A 25,616-nucleotide genomic window follows, 5' to 3' on the forward strand; every position below is an offset into this window, starting at 1 on the left:
AACTTATTTGTCTACAATCAACAAAATCTCATATAACCAGCAATTTCATACACAATCAAAGGTGTCACAATCAAACACAGACATAATTCAATCTACACATTTCTCATAACACAATCTCTAACATCACTAACCTGTAGCAATAATTCAAAACCCTAACTAATGTGTTGTGCACTCACTAATATCTGCTACACATGTCTCACTTATTCATCTTCACAACTTCAAACACATCTTATCTAATACCTTATGCCAATCAACAAAATCTCATACATCAATCAGCGATACAATGCACAATCAAATACCTCACAATCAATTTCAAACATCAATCAATATACAAAATTTCTCAAGGCACAAATTTTAATATCACTAACCTAATGCGCTACTACTCAATAATGTGTCGGTGCCATGAAAAAACATCATAACCTTAACTAATGTGTTAACTTACCAAGGATCAAGGCTGTATATTTTCCCAATGTTGTTTGTCCGACGCATCGTCACAAATCTAGCAACCGAGTCAATCAAATTATTAGTTAAAACCAAATAAACAAAGTATACTAATATCCAATCCCGTAAATCAAGCAAACTTATTAGGAAAGACTAACTTTTCAAATTTAAATTCAATTTACAGATTCGAAATTTAAAATCAAACACATTAATGGCAAACTTTCAAATTTAAATTTAACATAATAATTGACTTCGAAATTGAAAATTTAAAATCAAACACAATAATGGTTTATTTCAAAATTTAAATTTAGATTAATGATTAACTTCAAAATTTAAAATTTAAAATTTGAAAATCAAATCACTAATATCTAATCCCGTAAATCAATCAAACTTATTAGGAAAGTCTAACCTTACGAGTCAAAACCAACCGACATGGTACCAATTTATAGCAATAGCAAGCATATCTCTGTCCAACATAGTTGCAGCCAAAAACTCCGGACCATCCAAAATAAACACCTAATGAATCAAAATAAAAGCACATCCCTAAAATTACAAATAATATAGTCAAAGCATCTCATAAAAAACATCAGGATTTCAAAGCATTCAAAATTTAAAATCAAACACAATAATGGTTTACTTCAAAATTTAAATTTAAAATAATGATTGACTTCAAAATTTAAAATTTAAAATCTGAAAATCAAATCACTAATATCCAATCCCATAAATCAAGCAAACTTATTAGGAAAGTCTAACCTTTCAAATTTAAATTCAATTTACAGATTTGAAATTTAAAATCAAACACATTAATGGAAAACTTTCAAATTTAAATTTAAAATAATGATTGATTTCAAAATTTAAAATTTAAAAATCAAATCACTAAGGAAACATACCAAAAATATAGGATCATATTACTCAATAAACTTTAACAACGAATGAGAGTTGTTTTTAGGATCCATAACTGCAAATGAAGTAACCATTGTTTTAAAAAATATATAATGGTAATATATTTATAGAAACAAAGACTATTTACAGAAACCGAATCATAATTCCGAATACAAAAATAATCTTTAACAACAATAATCTGTTTATAGAAACAAAAACAACTTTAAAATTGAAATCAAAGGCATCTTTAAAGAATTAACAACTAACTAAATACAAAATTTATAACTCAATGACTCACGATAAATCATCATCAATAATTTTAAGACATTGACATATGGAAGTTGTTCTCCCCACAATAAGGTTGCAAAATCATATGGTATTTCCTATCAATCGAAACAAAAAAAACATATAAGTTGCAATAACTTATTGTGTGCACAAAACTGAAAACTTAAGAAACATACCAAAAATATAGGATCATAGTCCCCAATCAACTTTAACAACGAAGGAGCGTTGTTTTCATGATCCATAACTGCAATGGAAGTAACCACTGTTTTAAAAAAAAATATAACGGTAATCTATTTATAGAAACAAAGTCTATTTACATAAACCGAATCATAATTTCGAATACAAAAATCATCTTTAACAACACTAATCTATTTATAGAAACAAAAACAACTTTAAAAAGAAATTAAAGACATCTTTAAAGAATTAACAATTAACTAAGTACAAAAATCATAACTAAATACAAAAAAATTATAACTCACAAAACAAACCATAAGAACTTCAAAAGATAATCACATAAAATTTCAAATTAACACCTAAAGACAAAAATAAAAAAGAAAGACTATACATATCAAAAAACAAACAACACCAACAAAACTAAACTAACCTGTTTTTGGTCGACGAACAATTCGAAAAATATAGGATCATAGTCCTCAATCGACTTTAATAACGAAGGAGCATTGTTTTCATTATCCATAACTGCAAACGAAGTAACCATTGTTTAAAAAAAATATAACGGTAATCTATTTATAGAAACAAAGTCTATTTACAGAAACCGAATCATAATTTTGAATACAAAAATCATCTTTAACAACACTAATCTATTTATAGAAACAAAAACAGATTTAAAAAGAAATTAAAGACATCTTTAAAGAATTAAAAACTAATTAAATACAAAAATTATAACTCACAAAACAGTGCAAGATATACCTTTCCTTCAACTTCTCATAGGAACCCATTCAATAGTTCCTTGTAGGGGAAGGAGTCTGAAAGAAGCTCTTCACCTAAAATTACAAAACACAAAAAGTTTGTGAGATATGCAACTCGAGTACAAAAACAATAGTCAAAGACTCGAAGCATCCCTAAAGTTACAAATAATATAGTCAAAGCATCTCATAAAAAAAACATCAAGATTTCAAAGCATACAAAATTTAAAATCAAACACAATAATGGTTTACTTCAAAATTTAAATTTAAAATAATGATTGACTTCAAAATTTAAAATTTAAAATCTGAAAATCAAATCACTAATATCCAATCCCGTAAATCAAGCAAACTTATTAGGAAAGTCTAAACTTTCAAATTTAAATTTAATTTACAGATTCAAAATTTAAAATGAAACACATTAATGGAAAACTTTTAAATTTAAAATTTAAATAGAAACCTTAATTCCAGAAAAATTATCATACTAAAAATAAATCACTAAAATTTGAATTTGAGGTTTCAAAAAAAAAAAAAAATCATTAACGAAATTTAAACTGTGACAATCAAAATAAGGATTTTTTTATTAGTACTCAACAAATGATCGTTAAATAATTAATTAAAAGTGTAATACCATATAAGAAAACAAATATTATATATATTTTGATAAAAAAATAAATTATATACATCAAAATTATTTCTCATTCTATTGTAGTTTTCATTTTACTTAAATATGATTGTTAATTAATAAAGAAACAAATTTATCTAAAATAACTTTGATATGTTATTGCATTATAAATGGAAATATTACTTTAGAAAACTTTGGAAATTACGAATAGACAAAATCGACCAAATAATTTAACATAAATAAATTATCATTGTTTTGTTAATTATTATAAATTTTATAAGTTTCCTAAAATTAATAATAAGTTAATAAAAATATAAGATATACAGCTAGAAATAAATCAACATACAAATTCAAACATCTACTTATTTGGTAATTTGACTGTTATGTTTTATCGTGTGTAAGATATATTCAATTGTTGTATTTTTTAATAAAAACTAGGATTGCGACCCGCCGCAATGCGGCGGGGAATCTTTAGTTATAACTAAGTCGATCTAGGACCCGCACGTTATGTTAAACTTGTCAAACGGGGAAAAATAGATGATGTGAAAACGTTCACTCACACACGCACGTTGAGTCGTGTTAACTCGCAAAATTAGAACGAAACGTAAAAACGTTAAACCAAAGACGTACATTGCGATGTGTTAAGTCACAAAATTTAGAACCAAGCATAAATCGAAAAATTTGCGGAAAATGAAAACTATAAAAGACCAAGTTGAAAGTAAAAAAAAGTTATGAGAATAGATTGTAAAAGATAAAAAGTTTTGGGTTAGAAATAATAAAACAAATAGTTTTGGGTTAAAAGTAATTTATGAAAGACTTTTGGGTGAAAAGTAAAAAAAAATCAAATTTTTTTGGAAAACCCCCAAAGCCAACGTTACGCCAACCATATGCATAACTATTTTTTCTTTGAAAAACCCCAAAGCGCACCCCGGGTTGCGGCGAGGCGTAAAACGTTGTCGAATAGTACTAATGTCACACAACCGTCATCGACCACCAACACTGCCTCGACCTAGGGTATACGTGTTGAGACGAACCTGTCAAACATGGAAAATAGAGATAAAAACGTTGAACCACACATGCACGTTGCGTCGTATTAACTCGAAAAAAAATTAGAACTATACGTAAAACGAAAATTTGCGAAAGATGAAAAGTATAAGTGACAAAAGTTGCGAAGTTAAATTGCAAATAATGAAAAGTTTTGGGTTAAAGTTAAAAAACAAATTATGTAGGGTTAAAATTGAAAAGGGTAAAAACCTTTGGGTTAAAGTAAAAAATCAAGTTTGTTTTTTGAAAAACTCACAAAGCTCAATGTACAACTTATGATGCACAAAAAACTTGCAAACTTATATATGGAATAATATATAAAACTAACATTCGTATTGAAAAAAATACATAAGTAACTATCATAATTCGAACAAAATATCAAATCAGAAATACTCACATCAGAAAAAACTATGGAGGACAGACTCGGTTCAGAAATAAATATCTATAACTGCAAAGGAAGTAAGCAATTTTTTAAAAAAATATAACTGTAACATATTTATAGAAACAATGTCTAATTAAAGAAACAGACTTGTAATTCAAATTTCAAAAATTAACCTTAAAAAACAGTGGTCTATTTATAGGAAAAAAATAAATTTTAAAAAGAAATTAAATGTTTCTTTAAAGCTAAATTGAACAAATGATAACTGAAAAATCAAAGAATATGAACTTCAAAACATTGATAATTTAATAAGAATAAAACACACTATATATATAAAAAAAATATGATAAACTAACCTCTGTTACTTGACGAATGGTGGGATTCAGATTGTTATAACGGATGTAAGGAATCACATGAAAAAATACAACAACCAAAATCATTAACTGCGATAAATGTGGAATAGATGATTAAGAAAAACCCGAAAACTTGATTTTATACATAACAAAAATCAACAAAAAACATCTGATGTAGATTTTGGTTTAAGAAAAAAATAAACATGTTCAATCTCTTAGATTAAAGATGTATACTACATAAACAACCGAGTAAAACAACATACCTTCAAGATTTATGGTCTGATCTACAAAATCAGAAAAAAGAAGTTAATATAGTTAAAAAAAAATTAAACATGTTCAATCGCTTAGATTAAAGATGAATACTACATAAACAACAGAGTAAAACAACACACCTTCAAGATATATAGGCGGATCTACAAAAAATCAGGAAAAAAAGGTTAATAGAAGTAGAAAGATTAAACAAAATAAAAACATCATAAAATCTTTGAAAAATCTGAAATGACTATTAAATCCTGAGACTACTTTTCCAGCTTTGCTTTCAAATACAAACCTTCATTGTTCTCACAATCACCCATACGCGGTTTAGTGGAAGACTGAGAAGAACATAAATCCACATCATAAACGGCATCCAAATTACGCTTAAGTTCATTCTCCAGCATCTTCTACCCAACATTGTATTAAGATTCTGATAGTAGTTAAAATATAAATGAAAGCGTATTAAGATTCTGATAGTAGTTAAAATATAAATGAAACCATAATTTAAAATGAACAACAAAATATAAATAAAAATTTAGTTGATAAAATTAGAAAAATTAAAATAATAAATTTTGCTCACTTTTCCTTAAATGTCAGTATCTGATCAAAATTGTCGTTAAATGAAAAGCCGTGTACCATCAAAATTTGTAGATATCCCCCATTTACCTATTATTAAGTAACATAAATATACATCACATTTACTCGAAATATTGAAGCTTAAGATTGAGCCATTTTCAAATTAACATGAGATTGAACACTTACCTTGCATAACCAACTTTGATCAAAACAAAACCTCAATTGCAAATAGAAAACTGTGACAATCAAAATAAGGATTTTTTTATTAGTACTCAACAAATGATCGTTAAATAATTAATTAAAAGTGTAATACCATATAAGAAAACAAATATTATATATATTTTGATAAAAAAATAAATTATCTACATCAAAATTATTTGTCATTCTATTGTAGTTTCCATTTTACTTAAATATGATTGTTAATTAATAAAGAAACAAATTTATCTAAAATAACTTTGATATGTTATTGCATTATAAATGGAAATATTACTTTACAAAACTTTGGAAATTACGAATAGACAAAATCGACCAAATAATTTAACATAAATAAATTTTCATTGTTTTGTTAATTATTATAAATATTTATAAGTTTCCTAAAATTAATAATAAGTTAATAAAAATATAAGATATACATCTAGAAATAAGTCAACATACAAATTCAAACATCAACTTATTTGGTAATTTGACTGTTATGTTTTATCGTGTGTAAGATATATATTCAATTGTTGTATTTTTTAATAAAAATATATAAAACTAACATTCGTATGAAAAAAATACATAAGTAACTATAATAATTCGAACAAAATATCAAATCAGAAATACTCACATCAAAAATACTCATATCAGAAAAAACTATGGAGGACAGACTCTGTTCAGAAATAAATATCTATAACTGCAAAGGAAGTAAGCAATTTTTAAAAAAAATATAACCGTAACATATTTATAGAAACAATGTCTAATTAAAGAAACAGACTTATAATTCAAATTTCAAAAATTAACCTTAAAAACAGTGGTCTATTTATAGGAAAAAAATAAATTTTAAAAAGAAATTAAATGTTTCTTTAAAGCTAAATTGAACAAATGATAACTGAAAAATCAAAGAATATGAACTTCAAAACATTGATAATTTAATTAGAATAAAACACACTATATATATAAAAAAAATATGATAAACTAACCTCTGTTGCTTGACGAATGGTGGTATTCAGATTGTTATAACGGATGTAAGGATCACATGAAAAAATACAACAACCAAAATCATTAACTGCGATAAATGTGCAATAGATGATTAAGAAAAACCCGGAAACTTGATTTTATACATAACAAAAATCAACAAAAAACATCTGATGTAGATTTTGGTTTAAGAAAAAAATAAACATGTTCAATCTCTTAGATTAAAGATGTATACTACATAAACAACCGAGTAAAACAACATACCTTCAAGATTTATGGTCTGATCTACAAAATCAGAAAAAAAAGAGGTTAATATAGTTAAAAAAAAATTAAACATGTTCAATCGCTTAGATTAAAGATGAATACTACATAAACAACAGAGTAAAACAACATACCTTCAAGATATATAGGCGGATCTACAAAAAATCAGGAAAAAAAAGGTTAATAGAAGTAGAAAGAACAAAGATTGAACATACCTTTAAATACAAAGGAATAACATAAATTCAACATCAGATCTTCATTCGGAACATATAATAACGAAGATTTAAGTTCGATTTGGTGTACGGAATTGTCACACCCCAACCAATGGCGGAAACATCGGGATGAGACGAAGTGTGAAGATTGCTCGAGACATCATAACGCTATTTGTGACAATAATTTAATAATCCAAATTTCATTTCCAAAATAAATTGTCAAACATTACAAGAAGAGCATATAACAACATTGTTCAACATAACATAAACAAAATTGATACAACACTTTGAACCTAAACGTCTAAGTGAGTATCTAGGCATCTTTGCTATCCGTTTTCATTTCATCATCATCAACCTGTAACATGTTTAAAAATACAATTCAATGCAAAAGCAAAGGCGAGTATACAAGTTTGATACATACATAGCATAAGATAAAAGTGTGAACAATTCCTCATAGCAAGCATATGATTCAAGATAAACATTAAATATGGCATGTGTCTAACATATCAAACCAAGAAAACGCAATATGCTCAAGACATAACCTCAAGTTTACGGGCGGGTCGTTAATCCTATAGCGCTACATATGTCAAGGTTTGGCTCGTACGAAGTTAATGATAAGTTCAACACATAAGAATAACCCAAATTTAAAGTATCAAGCCATCACGTATACAAGCATGTTATAGGACTGTTCATGTGTTTTAAACAAAGTGTTCATGTGTATGTTTTGATAGGTAAACATATTACACCCCAAAAGTGGTAAAAAGTAAAAAAGGGGAATACGAGTATACTCACGGTTTACAAGTCTTGACTTGGAAGTTCCGAGAGTAAGTTTGGTGGATGATTTAGCTTGGAGCACCTAGTCCTTCTACACGAGGAAACGTAGGTGTGTGAGTTTGGCGTTTACGGAAGATTATAAATTGGAGTTTAAAATAGCATAAAGTAGGGTATCAAAATAATCATCCTTGACTTATACTCTTATATGACACTACGTAACCACTAGGGTTATATTGTATTTCATGGGTAGTAAGCCCATTAGAATCATACTTGGAGTGTTAAGTCTTAGATGTCATTCTACTACTTTAACATATAAACACAAGTTTAATATTAAAGGTTCGAATGGGTGTGTATATATATTTAAGTATTACATATTATTAAGTCCAATAATTCAAGTAGGAGGTAGAAGATTAAGATCTTCATTTAGGCACCTCGAGTCATTCATGAATGTCATGTACGGGGTAGGAAGAACATGCTTCCGTTTAGGGACCCCTTAGATGTTCACCACTACACTTGATGTAAAAACAACCAAGGAGGGTCATGAACTAAGGTCATTACAAGTAAGTAAAGTAAACTATCTATTAGAAATCATCAAACCATGTGAGGATTTTATGTTTGGAACAACCCAAGTTGTTCCATAATCACTCATATATCAAAACTATGTTTGACACGATTTGTGGGTTGAAACCCTAGACAAAACACAATGTTATGAGGTTTAATCCTCTGATATTTGAGTGTCTCAACCTTGTTTTTAAGCCTAACCAACCACAAAAGTGTTGTAAGCATTAGGACATAGGAATGAGATGAGTAAACTCAAGTTTGATAAGGAATAACAAGTTGTTGAAAAGTAAAATATAAAACAGAAAGTTTTGGTCCATTTTAAGGCAAATCCAAGCATGATTCTTCCAAGGAAAAACCAAGGATTCAAACCTAAGGACATAATGAAGCATTAGGAAGAAGAACCAAGTGATTTGGTTAAGAAATGAGTGAGTTACACTCACTTTAGTAAAGATACAAGAAGCTGTCCAAACTCAGATTTTCTGCAGATTTGAGAGTGTTTTAGTGAAGATTAGAGAGTTGTGAAAGTGTCAAATGGGTTGGGGAAGGTGGGTATTTATAATGAATGAGTTAGAAGGTGATTGGAGGTGATTAGAGGTGGATTAAAGGTGATTGGGTGAGATTAGAACTTGGGATTTCGTGCAAAATTTGAAAGAAACACAAGTCTGCCGAAAACAGGGGCTCGCGTGACGCCAAGGAGCCTTGCGTCACGCGGCGCCCTTGATCTCCAGACTTTTGTTTTGTTACAATTTAGCCCCTGAAGTTTGTATTTGATCCTTTTTGGTGCAAAGTTGAGAGTTTAGGGACTTGTTTTGATACAAAAGCAAAGTATAAGGTGTAGTTAAGCATGATGATCATAACCAAAGCATGTTTAAGCGTATAAATGTCATAAACAAGTATAGTTCTCGTTCAAAAGGCGTTCAATGCATAAGTTTAGATTAATTACAAGTTTCGCACATAGTTTCCAAGAATAACGATTAGACAGTGATCGATTCACCAAATCGAACATACGAGCATACATAGAGTGTGTATAAAATAAATGTAACAAAATGCAAGCTTCATTAATGATCCAAGTCTCGGTTTGATAATGATTACAATGAAAGGAGCGATTACAAGAATACAAGGTTTCCAAAAATAGTATTTCAAGCAATGGTTTCTAAATAGGGAAATTATGAAAACGCAGGGCGTTACAGTCTCCCCTCCTTTAGGAAATTTCGTCCCGAAATTTAGGAAGATGTAGGCTTGAAAAGAAAAAAAAAATTTGGCAATAAGGTCCAAAAAGGTCTTCAAAACACTGAATTTCTCATGGCACGTTTTACGAGAGTTTGGTAACATGATGAAAACACTTATATATAGGAAGTACCAGCGGCGTATCCACCATGTCTTGACCATGTGACGTCCGTTTCGTATTCGGTGTCATGTTACGTTCCGTGTCTTACCATACACAATAGTACACTCTATGGTTCTCATACGACTATCACTATAATCCCGTGTGCACCCGTGATTACATTGATCGTCACATGATCCGCATTACTTGTACTAGTTGCGTATGAATTAAGGTATAAATAAATTCTAAAAATAAGACTGCGTGCATAGAGGCATGGCATATAAGCACGCTTGTGTTTCAAATAGTATAATAACGTAAGCGAATCCCTCGGGTTTCGCCCGCGTATAGTGCGAAGGTATAAATTTTGTGTAAAAGCATGAGTCTAGTATAAGTTTAAATAAAACGCATGCCAGGAGTATGAGTAAAAGTATGAGTATATATGCGAGTACAATTTTGAGCATAAACGAATGAGCGTGAGCATAAACGTAAATCGTATAAATGAGAGTATATATATAAGTATGAGTCTATCATAAATTGTATAAATGCAAGTATAACTATTTATTTAAGTACAAACATAATTGTATTGGTATGAGGAAAATATATGGATGTGAATATAAGTTTAAGCATAGTTGCATAGGTACAGGTACAAGTAGGATATATGAGTATAAACACGAATATGAATATTAGCGCAACGTAATTGTGAGTGTAAGTATAATTGTATTACATGAATATAAACTTGGATATAAGTATAGTGTAAAGGTATAATTTGGGAACACGAGTATAATATAAAACGTATGGATATAGATATGATTATGAAAATTACCATAAATGTGTAAATATAAATATAGGTGTAGACATAAGGTGTAGAAATACGAATATGGATATGAGTGTAATACGTAATGATTTTGTTTATGATATGAATCGTAATATACGAATTTAAACATGAAAAGAAAGGCCAAGAAGTTTTGAGTATGAAGGTAAAATGAGTGTATAGGTGAAATTGTCGTGAGATATAAACTAAAGCACGTAAAATGATATACATTTATAGTTGTTTGAGCAAGTGTGAAATTTAATTAAAATCAAAATAGATCGGGTTGACATGAAGTATAGAATCTAGTTCATAAATGTAAAGAGAGCATAAAATATTTATTGGTTATGCGTATTATACTTTGTGAAAGAAAGGGAATGCTACTCTTGCTTTAAAAAGGATTTACACTCGTTGAAGATGGTTGGTTCTTATGAAGTTTCCTTGCCCACACATTTTAAATTAAATTGACGTATTGAATAATGGTTGAAAAGGTTCTAGAAGTAAATAAGTTTGCATCGTTTTAAATGATCTTGCATAAAGAAGAAATTCGAATTTTAGACATTTTTGTGACAACGTTGATTCGTAAGAAAAGGATTTTGGTATACGATCTTAGTGATTGTTGAAAAAGCGTTTTTAATAAAACATTTTACTGGTTTTGAAAGAAATTTTAGTAAATGATTGAATAACTTTGGTAGTATTTTATAGGTGTGCGGGAAAAGTTGATTTGATTTCCTAATTGAAAGTAGAAGATCTCTAGTTTAAGGATATAAGATGAGCCTTTTTCAATAGTTACGTTGGATACAAAATTTCATGGGCAATGGATTTATTAAACCAACTAGGTTGATAAGTAGTATTTCGTAATTTTTGAAAATCGACACATAAGCGTTTATGGTAAAGGTTAACAATTTTGTGTGTATGAGCTATATAAAAAAATAGATTGTAGAATAAGAAATTCGTTCATATAAACAATGCATGTTGAAATAAATAGAGATTTTGCCTAATGATAAACGATTTAGATATAAACGTGATCATGTTTACGTAATATAGTCTATTAAGGAAAATATTGGTAACGATCACCTAAGTAAGGGAATCACCCCTAATACTTTGGCGAGGTCGTTGTAAGATGAGAAAAGAAACGGAGTTAGTCGTCAAGGTAAGGAAATCACTCCAATCTTGATTATATGTCTCCATTTATTGTTACAAGGGGGTATAAATAAAATTATGTGAAATCATGTATGTGAATAATGTATAAATGTATGATAAAGTATTTGTACGATATATGTGTAAAAGTGAAATTCCAAAAATAATTCGAATTCGTAAAGAGGGAATAGGTGAGACTTGGTCATAATGTTTGTTTAAGAAGATGAAATTGATCACATAGCATAAAGGGTCACATAGCATAAAGATTCAAGTTGATTTGCATAGTATAAAAGTTTAAAAGTTTCATATAGCATAGTCATGAATTCCACATAGCATGAATAAATGAAAGAATTGTAAATTTAGTTTGTTCACGAGAGGGATTATCATTGTTTGTGATTGCGGTAACGTGCGAAATGATTAAAACGACATTTCGAAATGAAAGAACGTTCAAGTATAAAATCACATATAAATTGAGTTACATAAAAGAGAGGCTCAATAAAACATAGGATTGTTTCGGGTAGAGAAACGTCGACAATTCCAAAGTGGGTCGAAAGTCCTTTTGAGTTAGAGATATTGTGCTTTGGCCTATAAGTAAGATACTCTCGTCGAGAAGCGATTAACGGTATCTTACCCTTCCGGTTACTACACATCTCTAAATGATTGGAACATTCGGGACTTTGGCGAGAATAAAAATCAAGGAATGGGACTTAATCGACAAGATGCGGGTTTCACCCCTAACTTGACGATTTCGTACCCTAAATGTGGTTGGTACTTGTCGGCCAAAATAAAATTTGACACTTTGACAAGGGTCCACTAGAGTTGAAATGGAAATTACCATTAAGTTGTGGATGTCACTCCTAGCTTAATGGTGAAATTTCGTGCAAAAATAGATTAAAGGTAGAGTGAGAGTCGTTTACCAAATTGTGGGTTTCACGCCTATTTTGGTAAAGTTGTCTCGTTGATGTTACAAGAGTATAAAATAGCATAAGTGTATTCGTGTTAGCCTTAGGAAAGGCGCATAAGTTTAATAACAAGAATTGTAGCTAGGAAGCATGTAAGATAGAGCACAAATGTTTTAAACAACAAATAAGAGACAAAGTTCCTAAAACTATAGACTAGGGCAAAAGCATGGCAATTTTCCTAATTCCCTATAGTTATGGCTCTGATACCAATCTGTCACACCCCAACCAATGGCGGAAACATCGGGATGAGACGAAGTGTGAAGATTGCTCGAGACATCATAACGCTATTTGTGACAATAATTTAATAATCCAAATTTCATTTCCAAAATAAATTGTCAAACATTACAAGAAGAGCATATAACAACATTGTTCAACATAACATAAACAAAATTGATACAACACTTTGAACCTAAACGTCTAAGTGAGTATCTAGGCATCTTTGCTATCCGTTTTCATTTCATCATCATCAACCTGTAACATGTTTAAAAATACAATTCAATGCAAAAGCAAATGCGAGTATACAAGTTTGATACATACATAGCATAAGATAAAAGTGTGAACAATTCCTCATAGCAAGCATATGATTCAAGATAAACATTAAATATGGCATGTGTCTAACATATCAAACCAAGAAAACGCAATATGCTCAAGACATAACCTCAAGTTTACGGGCGGGTCGTTAATCCTATAGCGCTACATATGTCAAGGTTTGGCTCGTACGAAATTAATGATAAGTTCAACACATAAGAATAACCCAAATTTAAAGTATCAAGCCATCACGTATACAAGCATGTTATAGGACTGTTCATGTGTTTTAAACAAAGTGTTCATGTGTATGTTTTGATAGGTAAACATATTACACCCCAAAAGTGGTAAAAAGTAAAAAAGGGGAATACGAGTATACTCACGGTTTACAAGTCTTGACTTGGAAGTTCCGAGAGTAAGTTTGGTGGATGATTTAGCTTGGAGCACCTAGTCCTTCTACACGAGGAAACGTAGGTGTGTGAGTTTGGCGTTTACGGAAGATTATAAATTGGAGTTTAAAATAGCATAAAGTAGGGTATCAAAATAATCATCCTTGACTTATACTCTTATATGACACTACGTAACCACTAGGGTTATATTGTATTTCATGGGTAGTAAGCCCATTAGAATCATACTTGGAGTGTTAAGTCTTAGATGTCATTCTACTACTTTAACATATAAACACAAGTTTAATATTAAAGGTTCGAATGGGTGTGTATATATATTTAAGTATTACATATTATTAAGTCCAATAATTCAAGTAGGAGGTAGAAGATTAAGATCTTCGTTTAGGCACCTCGAGTCATTCATGAATGTCATGTACGGGGTAGGAAGAACATGCTTCCGTTTAGGGACCCCTTAGATGTTCACCACTACACTTGATGTAAAAACAACCAAGGAGGGTCATGAACTAAGGTCATTACAAGTAAGTAAAGTAAACTATCTATTAGAAATCATCAAACCATGTGAGGATTTTATGTTTGGAACAACCCAAGTTGTTCCATAATCACTCATATATCAAAACTATGTTTGACACGATTTGTGGGTTGAAACCCTAGACAAAACACAATGTTATGAGGTTTAATCCTCTGATATTTGAGTGTCTCAACCTTGTTTTTAAGCCTAACCAACCACAAAAGTGTTATAAGCATTAGGACATAGGAATGAGATGAGTAAACTCAAGTTTGATAAGGAATAACAAGTTGTTGAAAAGTAAAATATAAAACAGAAAGTTTTGGTCCATTTTAAGGCAAATCCAAGCATGATTCTTCCAAGGAAAAACCAAGGATTCAAACCTAAGGACATAATGAAGCATTAGGAAGAAGAACCAAGTGATTTGGTTAAGAAATGAGTGAGTTACACTCACTTTAGTAAAGATACAAGAAGCTTGTCACACCCCCAAATTACCACCTAGGGTATGTCCCTATTGGAGGTGCAACGATCCAACAAAGAGCCACCAATCATATCAAACACAAGTCATAATGTATTGAAATACCCAATTGAAATAAATATAACGTTTGAAATGTTTAACCAAAACCAAAGTATTGAGCGGAAGCATAAAAGTATAAATGTATAAATGTGTCGAAACCCAATCAATATAAATGTTTATCATGACCATAACCACTCCAGCAGCATCAGACAGCAAGCTCCCAAGTTCCTTCAATAATTACCTACAAGCATGTAAACAAGTGTGTCAGACTACGCTGGTGAGTTCAAGGTTTTGTTAACGGGTTGAGTTACCAGATGTATGTTAATGCGATTCAATGTTGCGTTACAATGTTGCTCATGTTAGATACCCTAGGGAATGTGCCCATATGTATCCGGGGAGTGGGTACCCCTTAACGACCGATTGCTATGTTGCCTTCGTTAGATACCCTAGGGAGAGTGCCCATATGTATCCGAGGAGTGTGCCTCTAACAACAATAGCCATACCCAGATAATTAGTTCACGCCCGTCCTTACGGCCCGGTGTGAGGTTTCCCACCTAATAGCGCTATCAACTAATTACCCCCATTGCCCTCCAGGCAATAACCAAAACCGATTAAGTTGTTTACCCAATGTTTCCCTTCCAAATGTTTACCAGTTGTCCCAAACCACCGGGACGCATGCTTGAGAAAATGCAATGAACTCACCTTGATTTGCTCGGCAGAATATTTCACTTGTTAATTTATTCAATACTCGCGACCTAGGAGAGTGTTTGGTAATGATCAGTTTTACAGTTTGTTTACACATAGATCACATCAGTGGTTGTCACGTATGGCACGTATAACAGTTAAGCAACCATTCAAGCAAAGAACAATGATTGTCCAAACAGTTGATCCAACAGTACATAGTATCGAGTAGTCCAGTCAAGTTACAAGGTTCGATCCAATCAACAATCCCAATCCGATTATCCAACCCTAACCGGATTGCCCTTAACACTATAGAACCGATCCGGATGGCCCAAGTCCATCCGGTTAATATATAATTCCATCCGGTTAATATATATATTCAACCTATCCATCCCATACCTCCTATTATTTATGAAATCGTTTGTTATAAGGTAACCCATTTAATCAACTGTCCGGCCCAAATCAATACATTAAACCCAATAAAACATTTAACCTAGTGGTGGGTTCAAATAAACAAACGCAGCCCAACCTAGCAGGCCGTTAATGCTGGCTAACCCACTGACCAGAGGCCCAACGTCCCTGCGTCCCGTCACGCAGCCCAGCCCGGCCGGAGCCTCACTTCACAGCGGGGCCCAATAGACTTGGCCCAATTGCGTTTGCTTGAAGTGCACACCTCAATAGTCTATTGTGGCCCAATCCAACTACCATGTTCTCACAACACCTTATAGCCTAATCCAGTTTCTTTCTACCCAAATCTGACCGGCCCAGTTAACGTTATGTTATCCAATTAATGTGCTGTTGTATTTTAATAGTTTTTCCTTTATGTTAATCCTCAATCAATCGATTAACAATCCTTAGTGCACCCATGAACAAGTCGATTACCGAAACATGATTACTAAAACATATATACTGTTTCATAATTTTACATATAACGAATAGTATACTTGGTATGATCGCATATTAACATAGTCAGGTATGTTATTTAAGGTGCACAAGAACTCTAAATGTTTTTCATACTTTGAACCCAAGAACACTTATACCACAGGTTATTATGTCTAATTTAACCTAACAATCCTCACATAAACAAGCAAGTCTACTGCCAAATAATTAGTTTGTTAAAGACATACAACAAGATCATGCAACCGTAAAACCATTAACACCTTAGATAGAAGTTACTAACCAAAAGTTTCGGCTAATCAGAGTTATCTCGATCAGGGGGGGGGGGTTTCTCCTGCTGCCGATCGTATGAGAGAGATAGGGTAGGGTTTGTTGTGAGGTTATGCGCAAATTAATAATGTGTGGGGAGATATAGTTGCACTTTTACGTATCCTACAAGTAATACATATCTAGCCTAACAGGCCGGTTACAACAACTAATCAGTGGGCCGATGAACAAGTAATGGGCTCAAGCCCAATCACCTACTTACAACAACAAGAGGGAGCCGGTCATTACTTGTGTTGGGCTACTAGGTTAGCGGCCCAAGATTGTTCAACTAAAGGAGGAATTGGGCTGGACCGCACTAATTAAAACAGGATATGCGTACCGAAGCCTTAATATACATGGGCCTAAATATGTTGGAACACTCGTTTATATGTTAATGGGCTAAGACGGGTATTGTGTGTGTCAACTGTGCTACATGTTTCATTTGGGCCTTGTCTAATATGTGTTGATACATTAACAGAATGCACACTAGATTGTATGATTGAACTATGGTTATGTGGAACATGAATTATGTCCGAAGTTTAGATTGTTTATTTACAAGCGTTTTCTTATTTATATTATTGCAAGGGACGAACACAAGAATAACTAAGAAAAACAGAATCATGAGACTAAGATACTAACCATTCAAGTCCGGGTTGTCACATCATCCCCAACTTGAAAGAAATTTCGTCCCGAAATTTAGCAAACGGTCACTGAGGAAGCTAGTTTTGTTAAGCGTTTTCGCGGGGTGTCACATCATCCCCAACTTGAAAGAATTTTCGTCCCGAAAATTGATCTAAAACAATGGCTTGAAGTGAGTTCCGACGAACTCGATCTATAGATACTTTACAACGCCTGAGGGGGCTAATTTTGTGATCAGTGGAAATCATGGTATGGTGGTTAGCGTGTTGTTATATCAGTTGCCGATCAAAGAAACAGGGAATTAATGAGGTTCGTACAAAGAATCGAGCGAAACAGGGGTCCATTAAACATCCGAAGGATTTGGCCAGGAAATTTGTTGTCTAGAAATAATTTCCAGTAGTGGTGCATGGCGGCATGGCACAACAGGGAGGTTCGTTACATTGCGGTCGCGCGAGTGTATCATTTGTCCAAAACAGAGTTTGGTGGGTAAAGATTAGTGTTGCAAAACGACAAACGCGTGTAGCTGTGACTGCTTCACTTCTAGCGGCGATGACAAGTGAAAGTGATAAGGTTCGTCTACAGGGATGCGTGGGTATAGTTCTCCTAATCCCGTGTTCGTTCGGAAGTTCCATTTAGCGATGCCATCACATGGTTAGCTCTATTGAAACAAAGGTGCACTGGAGGCCCTTGTTTTCGGTCTAATTGGTGCATTCGGTACCGTCTAAGTAATGCCTCCCACTTAAATCCAACGACCACGGTTTCCACCGGAGATTGTAGGTCGTGCAGTTCCTCTCCGTAACACCATTACGCAATTCATCACTCTCTCGTGTTGCATCGGCGTGTAACTGGGACTCTGAATTAAGCCATCATGGTACATCGCTGGATCATCGGTACTCTCGGATAGAAGTGATGCTCCGCGTGTTGTAGGGTTGGGTTTCAAAAGCTGAAAAGACGTTCCGCGACTTTGTTTTCCTAAGGATTCACAGCTCCCGGCTGTGCTAAGGAGGTTGAAGTTGCGAACCCTTCGAAAATCCTATGATGAAGCTGTGATAGTATCCAGCGAATCCAAGGGATTGCTGTACCCCAGAAGGAAATCAGGATTTGCATAAGGTCAATTCTAAAATTCCACCTAACGATGTGGAGGTAAACCAGGTAACTCTTTGGAAGACATGTCAAAAATTTCACGAATAACATGAAGATACTCGATCTTCCTTTCTTAAAGTGGCGAATCGGTGACAGGAGCTAGTATAACAGAGTAGCCCTTCCGTAGGCACTTCTGGGCTTTCACGACTGTGACAATGCCAACAACGGCACCACTACGATGATCTTAAACGGATAAGGATTCCCCACTGGGGAGAGGGAACGCACGATTTTCTTTTTGCAGGGGATTTCTGCTTGATACGTAGATAACCAAGTCCATGTCAACGACCATGTCAAAACTTACAAGAGTATTGGGAAGTAGGTCAATATCGAACACTTGACCCACGAGGTCAAGTTTACAACCAAAAAGAACATGAGAAGCTTCAATCGATTTACTATCAGTTAATTCTACTACATGCTTATTTACAACAAAGGTGGGAGTCAGTCCTAACTGACGACTGAACCCTGAGGCACATAACTCCAATCGAAATGAGGTAAAAGTCGAGTATCACATTGAAATCTACAAACTACCAAGTTTACACACAATAGGGCAGACCCTTCTCACGCTCATTAAGCCTCACTGGGATTTGCATGCACCTCGCGCTATTATTATGTGTGCACCCATAATAATAAGGCGATTTGCATGCTTATCTCAGTGCCTCTTAACTTGCGCTAAAAGGTTCCCCGCATTCAAATAGCAAGCGAGGGGTTTTATGGGATCAAGAATCGCAATAGTCGAAGGGAAGTGTCACACTAGCAGTTCACATAACAGGGGTTGGTAATGTAAGGGCTCATGCTGTTGTGCCAAGTGTGCATTCACGTGTAATGTTATACATAAGTGTACACTAGATATACTATGCAATAGTAAATGAGAAACGAACCTTGCAGTCTGGAGCTGAGTGTCATGGTCATCGTTTGGATCAAATCGGTTATAGTCTGGTTTTATGAAAACATTTTTAAAACCGAGTTCTCTATAACCAGTGGCTCAGATACAAGAAGCTTGTCACACCCCCAAATTACCACCTAGGGTATGTCCCTATTGGAGGTGCAACGATCCAACAAAGAGCCACCAATCATATCAAACACAAGTCATAATGTATTGAAATACCCAATTGAAATAAATATAACGTTTGAAATGTTTAACCAAAACCAAAGTATTGAGCGGAAGCATAAAAGTATAAATGTATAAATGTGTCGAAACCCAATCAATATAAATGTTTATCATGACCATAACCACTCCAGCAGCATCAGACAGCAAGCTCCCAAGTTCCTTCAATAATTACCTACAAGCATGTAAACAAGTGTGTCAGACTACGCTGGTGAGTTCAAGGTTTTGTTAACGGGTTGAGTTACCAGATGTATGTTAATGCGATTCAATGTTGCGTTATAATGTTGCTCATGTTAGATACCCTAGGGAATGTGCCCATATGTATCCGGGGAGTGGGTACCCCTTAACGACCGATTGCTATGTTGCCTTCGTTAGATACCCTAGGGAGAGTGCCCATATGTATCCGAGGAGTGTGCCTCTAACAACAATAGCCATACCCAGATAATTAGTTCACGCCCGTCCTTACGGCCCGGTGTGAGGTTTCCCACCTAATAGCGCTATCAACTAATTACCCCCATTGCCCTCCAGGCAATAACCAAAACCGATTAAGTTGTTTACCCAATGTTTCCCTTCCAAATGTTTACCAGTTGTCCCAAACCACCGGGACGCATGCTTGAGAAAATGCAATGAACTCACCTTGATTTGCTCGGCAGAATATTTCACTTGTTAATTTATTCAATACTCGCGACCTAGGAGAGTGTTTGGTAATGATCAATTTTACAGTTTGTTTACACATAGATCACATCAGTGGTTGTCACGTATGGCACGTATAACAGTTAAGCAACCATTCAAGCAAAGAACAATGATTGTCCAAACAGTTGATCCAACAGTACATAGTATCGAGTAGTCCAGTCAAGTTACAAGGTTCGATCCAATCAACAATCCCAATCCGATTATCCAACCCTAACCGGATTGCCCTTAACACTATAGAACCGATCCGGATGGCCCAAGTCCATCCGGTTAATATATAATTCCATCCGGTTAATATATATATTCAACCTATCCATCCCATACCTCCTATTATTTATGAAATCGTTTGTTATAAGGTAACCCATTTAATCAACTGTCCGGCCCAAATCAATACATTAAACCCAATAAAACATTTAACCTAGTGGTGGGTTCAAATAAACAAACGCAGCCCAACCTAGCAGGCCGTTAATGCTGGCTAACCCACTGACCAGAGGCCCAACGTCCCTGCGTCCCGTCACGCAGCCCAGCCCGGCCGGAGCCTCACTTCACAGCGGGGCCCAATAGACTTGGCCCAATTGCGTTTGCTTGAAGTGCACACCTCAATAGTCTATTGTGGCCCAATCCAACTACCATGTTCTCACAACACCTTATAGCCTAATCCAGTTTCTTTCTACCCAAATCTGACCGGCCCAGTTAACGTTATGTTATCCAATTAATGTGCTGTTGTATTTTAATAGTTTTTCCTTTATGTTAATCCTCAATCAATCGATTAACAATCCTTAGTGCACCCATGAACAAGTCGATTACCGAAACATGATTACTAAAACATATATACTGTTTCATAATTTTACATATAACGAATAGTATACTTGGTATGATCGCATATTAACATAGTCAGGTATGTTATTTAAGGTGCACAAGAACTCTAAATGTTTTTCATACTTTGAACCCAAGAACACTTATACCACAGGTTATTATGTCTAATTTAACCTAACAATCCTCACATAAACAAGCAAGTCTACTGCCAAATAATTAGTTTGTTAAAGACATACAACAAGATCATGCAACCGTAAAACCATTAACACCTTAGATAGAAGTTACTAACCAAAAGTTTCGGCTAATCAGAGTTATCTCGATCAGGGGGGGGGGTTTCTCCTGCTGCCGATCGTATGAGAGAGATAGGGTAGGGTTTGTTGTGAGGTTATGCGCAAATTAATAATGTGTGGGGAGATATAGTTGCACTTTTACGTATCCTACAAGTAATACATATCTAGCCTAACAGGCCGGTTACAACAACTAATCAGTGGGCCGATGAACAAGTAATGGGCTCAAGCCCAATCACCTACTTACAACAACAAGAGGGAGCCGGTCATTACTTGTGCTGGGCTACTAGGTTAGCGGCCCAAGATTGTTCAACTAAAGGAGGAATTGGGCTGGACCGCACTAATTAAAACAGGATATGCGTACCGAAGCCTTAATATACATGGGCCTAAATATGTTGGAACACTCGTTTATATGTTAATGGGCTAAGACGGGTATTGTGTGTGTCAACTGTGCTACATGTTTCATTTGGGCCTTGTCTAATATGTGTTGATACGTTAACAGAATGCACACTAGATTGTATGATTGAACTATGGTTATGTGGAACATGAATTATGTCCGAAGTTTAGATTGTTTATTTACAAGCGTTTTCTTATTTATATTATTGCAAGGGACGAACACAAGAATAACTAAGAAAAACATAATCATGAGACTAAGATACTAACCATTCAAGTCCGGGTTGTCACAAAGCTGTCCAAACTCAGATTTTCTGCAGATTTGAGAGTGTTTTAGTGAAGATTAGAGAGTTGTGAAAGTGTCAAATGGGTTGGGGAAGGTGGGTATTTATAATGAATGAGTTAGAAGGTGATTGGAGGTGATTAGAGGTGGATTAAAGGTGATTGGGTGAGATTAGAACTTGGGATTTCGTGCAAAATTTGAAAGAAACACAAGTCTGCCGAAAACAGGGGCTCGCGTGACGCCAAGGAGCCTCGCGTCACGCGGCGCCCTTGATCTCCAGACTTTCGTTTTGTTACAATTTAGCCCCTGAAGTTTGTATTTGATCCTTTTTGGTGCAAAGTTGAGAGTTTAGGGACTTGTTTTGATACAAAAGCAAAGTATAAGGTGTAGTTAAGCATGATGATCATAACCAAAGCATGTTTAAGCGTATAAATGTCATAAACAAGTATAGTTCTCGTTCAAAAGGCGTTCAATGCATAAGTTTAGATTAATTACAAGTTTCGCACATAGTTTCCAAGAATAACGATTAGACAGTGATCGATTCACCAAATCGAACATACGAGCATACATAGAGTGTGTATAAAATAAATGTAACAAAATGCAAGCTTCATTAATGATCCAAGTCTCGGTTTGATAATGATTACAATGAAAGGAGCGATTACAAGAATACAAGGTTTCCAAAAATAGTATTTCAAGCAATGGTTTCTAAATAGGGAAATTATGAAAACGCAGGGCGTTACAGGAATAACATAAAATCAACATCCGATCTTCATTCAGAACATATAATAACAAAGATTTAACTTCGATTTGGTGTATTTACCTTTGATCTTGATTCAATGTTGAAAATCCGGTGAGAAGATGACGATTCTAGAAGAAAGAGAAGAGAGAAAAGAGTAAAGTTGTGGTAGGTATGTATGATTGTTATGACAATTCACATAGGTTTTATATGATCCGAATGTATTCCGGAAAAAAAAACTCGACCCGATACATAAAACGGATCCCGCCTCTTTTCTATAGAAATTGTGAATGTAGAAAGCAAAATGGGATTTCCCTCCCAAACCAAATTGCCACATCAGCTTACATGGCCAAAGACAAATGCCACATAGCCCAAATCCATCTCATTTATATATATATATAGATTTTACCATATTGTGAACTTTTGGCAACTTTTGATTCACTAAACAGGTTCCTAGATATGTAATTATTGAAACATTCGTAAACAAGTATTAACAGGTAATTATCGTGTATACTTGTTAAAAAATTATTTCGTGTTCGTGTATGGAAAACTGGACACGAAACCTTATCGTGTCATGTTCGTGTATGAAATTTCGTGTATCGTATATTATCGTGTTCGTGTATTATCGTGTACTATGTAGAACATATGAGAAAGATATGTTCGATTATTTGACAATTTCACCCTTAAATAATCCCTCGCCAATTACTTTTGAAATAACTTTTAAAATTGATTGTGTAATTGCTTTTGAAATAACTTTTAAAATTGGTCTTTATAAGACGAGAATGATAATTTTTTAATATATTTAATATTGATAGCAAACAAGTTCTTTAGTTTTATAGTAATAAAAATTATTTTGTGGCATATATCGATATTGTCTTGAAATGCAAGAAACTTGATGTGTTTTTTACTTATTCTGCATTTTGTATTTATTATTGATAGCAAACAAGTGAAATATTTGTATGATTATCTTTTTTCGTGTATCAGCATTTTGTATATCTACTTTATTATATAAAAAGTGGTTAATTTTCACATTGATCCATTGCTACGTGAATATAAAGTGAATATGTAAATTTTATTTTTACATTTCTTATCGGTAAATTTAAAATTTTGTTATTATATTGGTATGTTAAAGGATTTTTCTCATGATTTTTTCTGGATTAAAAAATAGAAGATGTAAAATTATATACGTTTCAGTATTGAATTGAATGTGACTATTTAGTATCTAGACAAAAAGTCAAATACAAATAGCCGTATGTACAAAGATGTGTAAAGGTAAAAAAACGCGATGGTATTTTCGTAATTATTTACTCGTAGAGTAATTATTAAAATTACCCTACAAATGATCTTGTAGGGTAATTTTATAAAATGATCTTGTAGTGTAATTTTGATCTTGTAGGATAATTTTTTAGAGTGTCATAATTACTCTACAAATGATCTTGTAGGGTAATTTTGATCTTATAGGATGATTTTGCAGAGTCATAATTAGTTTACAAATGATCTGAGTATTTTTGATCTTGTAGGGTAATTTTGATATTGTAAGGTAATTTTAATCCTGTACGGTAATTACGAGTAAAATAATTACGAAAATGCCACCGCATTCTTTTTACCATTTCATGACTTTCGTACGTTTTGTACGGGATCTTTTCCCTTAGTATCTAATGAATCTTTTTTAACATTTAATAATCCATCTGTTTCAAAATCTATTATTTTATATCAAATATGTTTATAAAACAATACTTACTCATAGTTGATTTTTTTTACTAATAAATATAATTGTTTGGGTGTTTTAATATTAAAATTAAACAGAAACAAACAAAAAGATCGCGTGGCCTAATGGATAAGGCGCTCGCCTCCGGAGCGGGAGATTGTGGGTTCGAGTCCCATCGTGATCGATGTTGTTTTTTATTTTTTATTTTAAAAGCATTTATTATGACACTTCAATTCTTTTTACCTTTTTTTACTGAACAGTGAACACCACTTTTGATGTATTTGATGTTTTCTTTGACTAATTATTTTCGTATATATGTGTATTTTTTAAAGTTGCGATGATCATATAATCAATCTATATATATATATATAAACTAGTCTAAGTTCCCGTGTGTTACACGGGTGGCTAATAAGAAAAATAACTATTTTAACATGTTGACGTAAATATTTTAATTATATATACGTTGAAATATTAACGGAAATGAGAGAGAGTACACAAAATAATTAAAATGCATGAATACAACCAAAAATTACAACTCATTGAATATCTCTTTATAAACAACATTATTTGTTTTATTCGTAGGTTCGCTGTCGTTGTCAAGTATTAGTAGCTTGACTCAATCTCGTGTTTTAACCTTTGATAAAGCTACATACAACTGACCATGTGTGAAAACGGGTTGTCTCAAGTACAACCCAACTTTTGATAGCGACTGGCCCTGGCTTTTGTTGATCGTCATCGCGAAACATACGGCTATTAGAAATTGGCTCCTTTGAAACGCGAAAGGAATCTTTCTATCCGAAGGAGTTAAATTAATTCTAGGTATGAATGTGCGAGTACCAATATTTCAACCCAAAATTATCTTTGCTTGAATTACACGGCTATACAATTTTGTAACATGTAGCCTTGTACCGTTGCATAAACCATTTTGTTGGTCTATATTTCGTAATAGCATTATTGGAACCCCAACTTTAAGCACTGACCTATGATTTGGTAAGCCAGATAC

At 33.3% G+C, this 25,616-nt stretch overlaps 1 long non-coding RNA gene and 1 other non-coding gene across 15 annotated transcripts; one reads left to right on the forward strand and one right to left on the reverse strand.

Annotated features, from left to right (window-relative positions):
* Window positions 1-853: 853 nt before the first annotated feature.
* Window positions 854-23,105, reverse strand: LOC110877273. Of its 14 annotated transcripts, XR_004864008.1 has the most exons (14): window positions 22,990-23,105; window positions 7,329-7,349; window positions 7,198-7,218; window positions 5,765-5,850; window positions 5,480-5,614; window positions 5,322-5,342; window positions 5,193-5,213; window positions 4,595-4,645; window positions 2,536-2,609; window positions 2,213-2,304; window positions 1,785-1,852; window positions 1,622-1,706; window positions 1,332-1,399; window positions 854-957 (listed from the first exon to the last, which is right to left on the reverse strand). It is a non-coding gene; the product is annotated as an uncharacterized LOC110877273 (long non-coding RNA). The 14 variants fall into 14 exon arrangements; XR_004864009.1 differs by lacking the exon at window positions 1,622-1,706; XR_004864010.1 differs by lacking the exon at window positions 1,332-1,399.
* A 1,619-nt stretch (window positions 23,106-24,724) lies between these two features.
* Window positions 24,725-24,797, forward strand: TRNAR-CCG. Its single transcript has one exon. It is a non-coding gene; the product is annotated as a tRNA-Arg (tRNA).
* The last annotated feature ends 819 nt before the right edge of the window (window positions 24,798-25,616 follow it).

This window comes from Helianthus annuus, chromosome 8, assembly GCF_002127325.2.
Source record: "Helianthus annuus cultivar XRQ/B chromosome 8, HanXRQr2.0-SUNRISE, whole genome shotgun sequence".
Classification (NCBI taxonomy): Eukaryota; Viridiplantae; Streptophyta; class Magnoliopsida; order Asterales; family Asteraceae; genus Helianthus; species Helianthus annuus.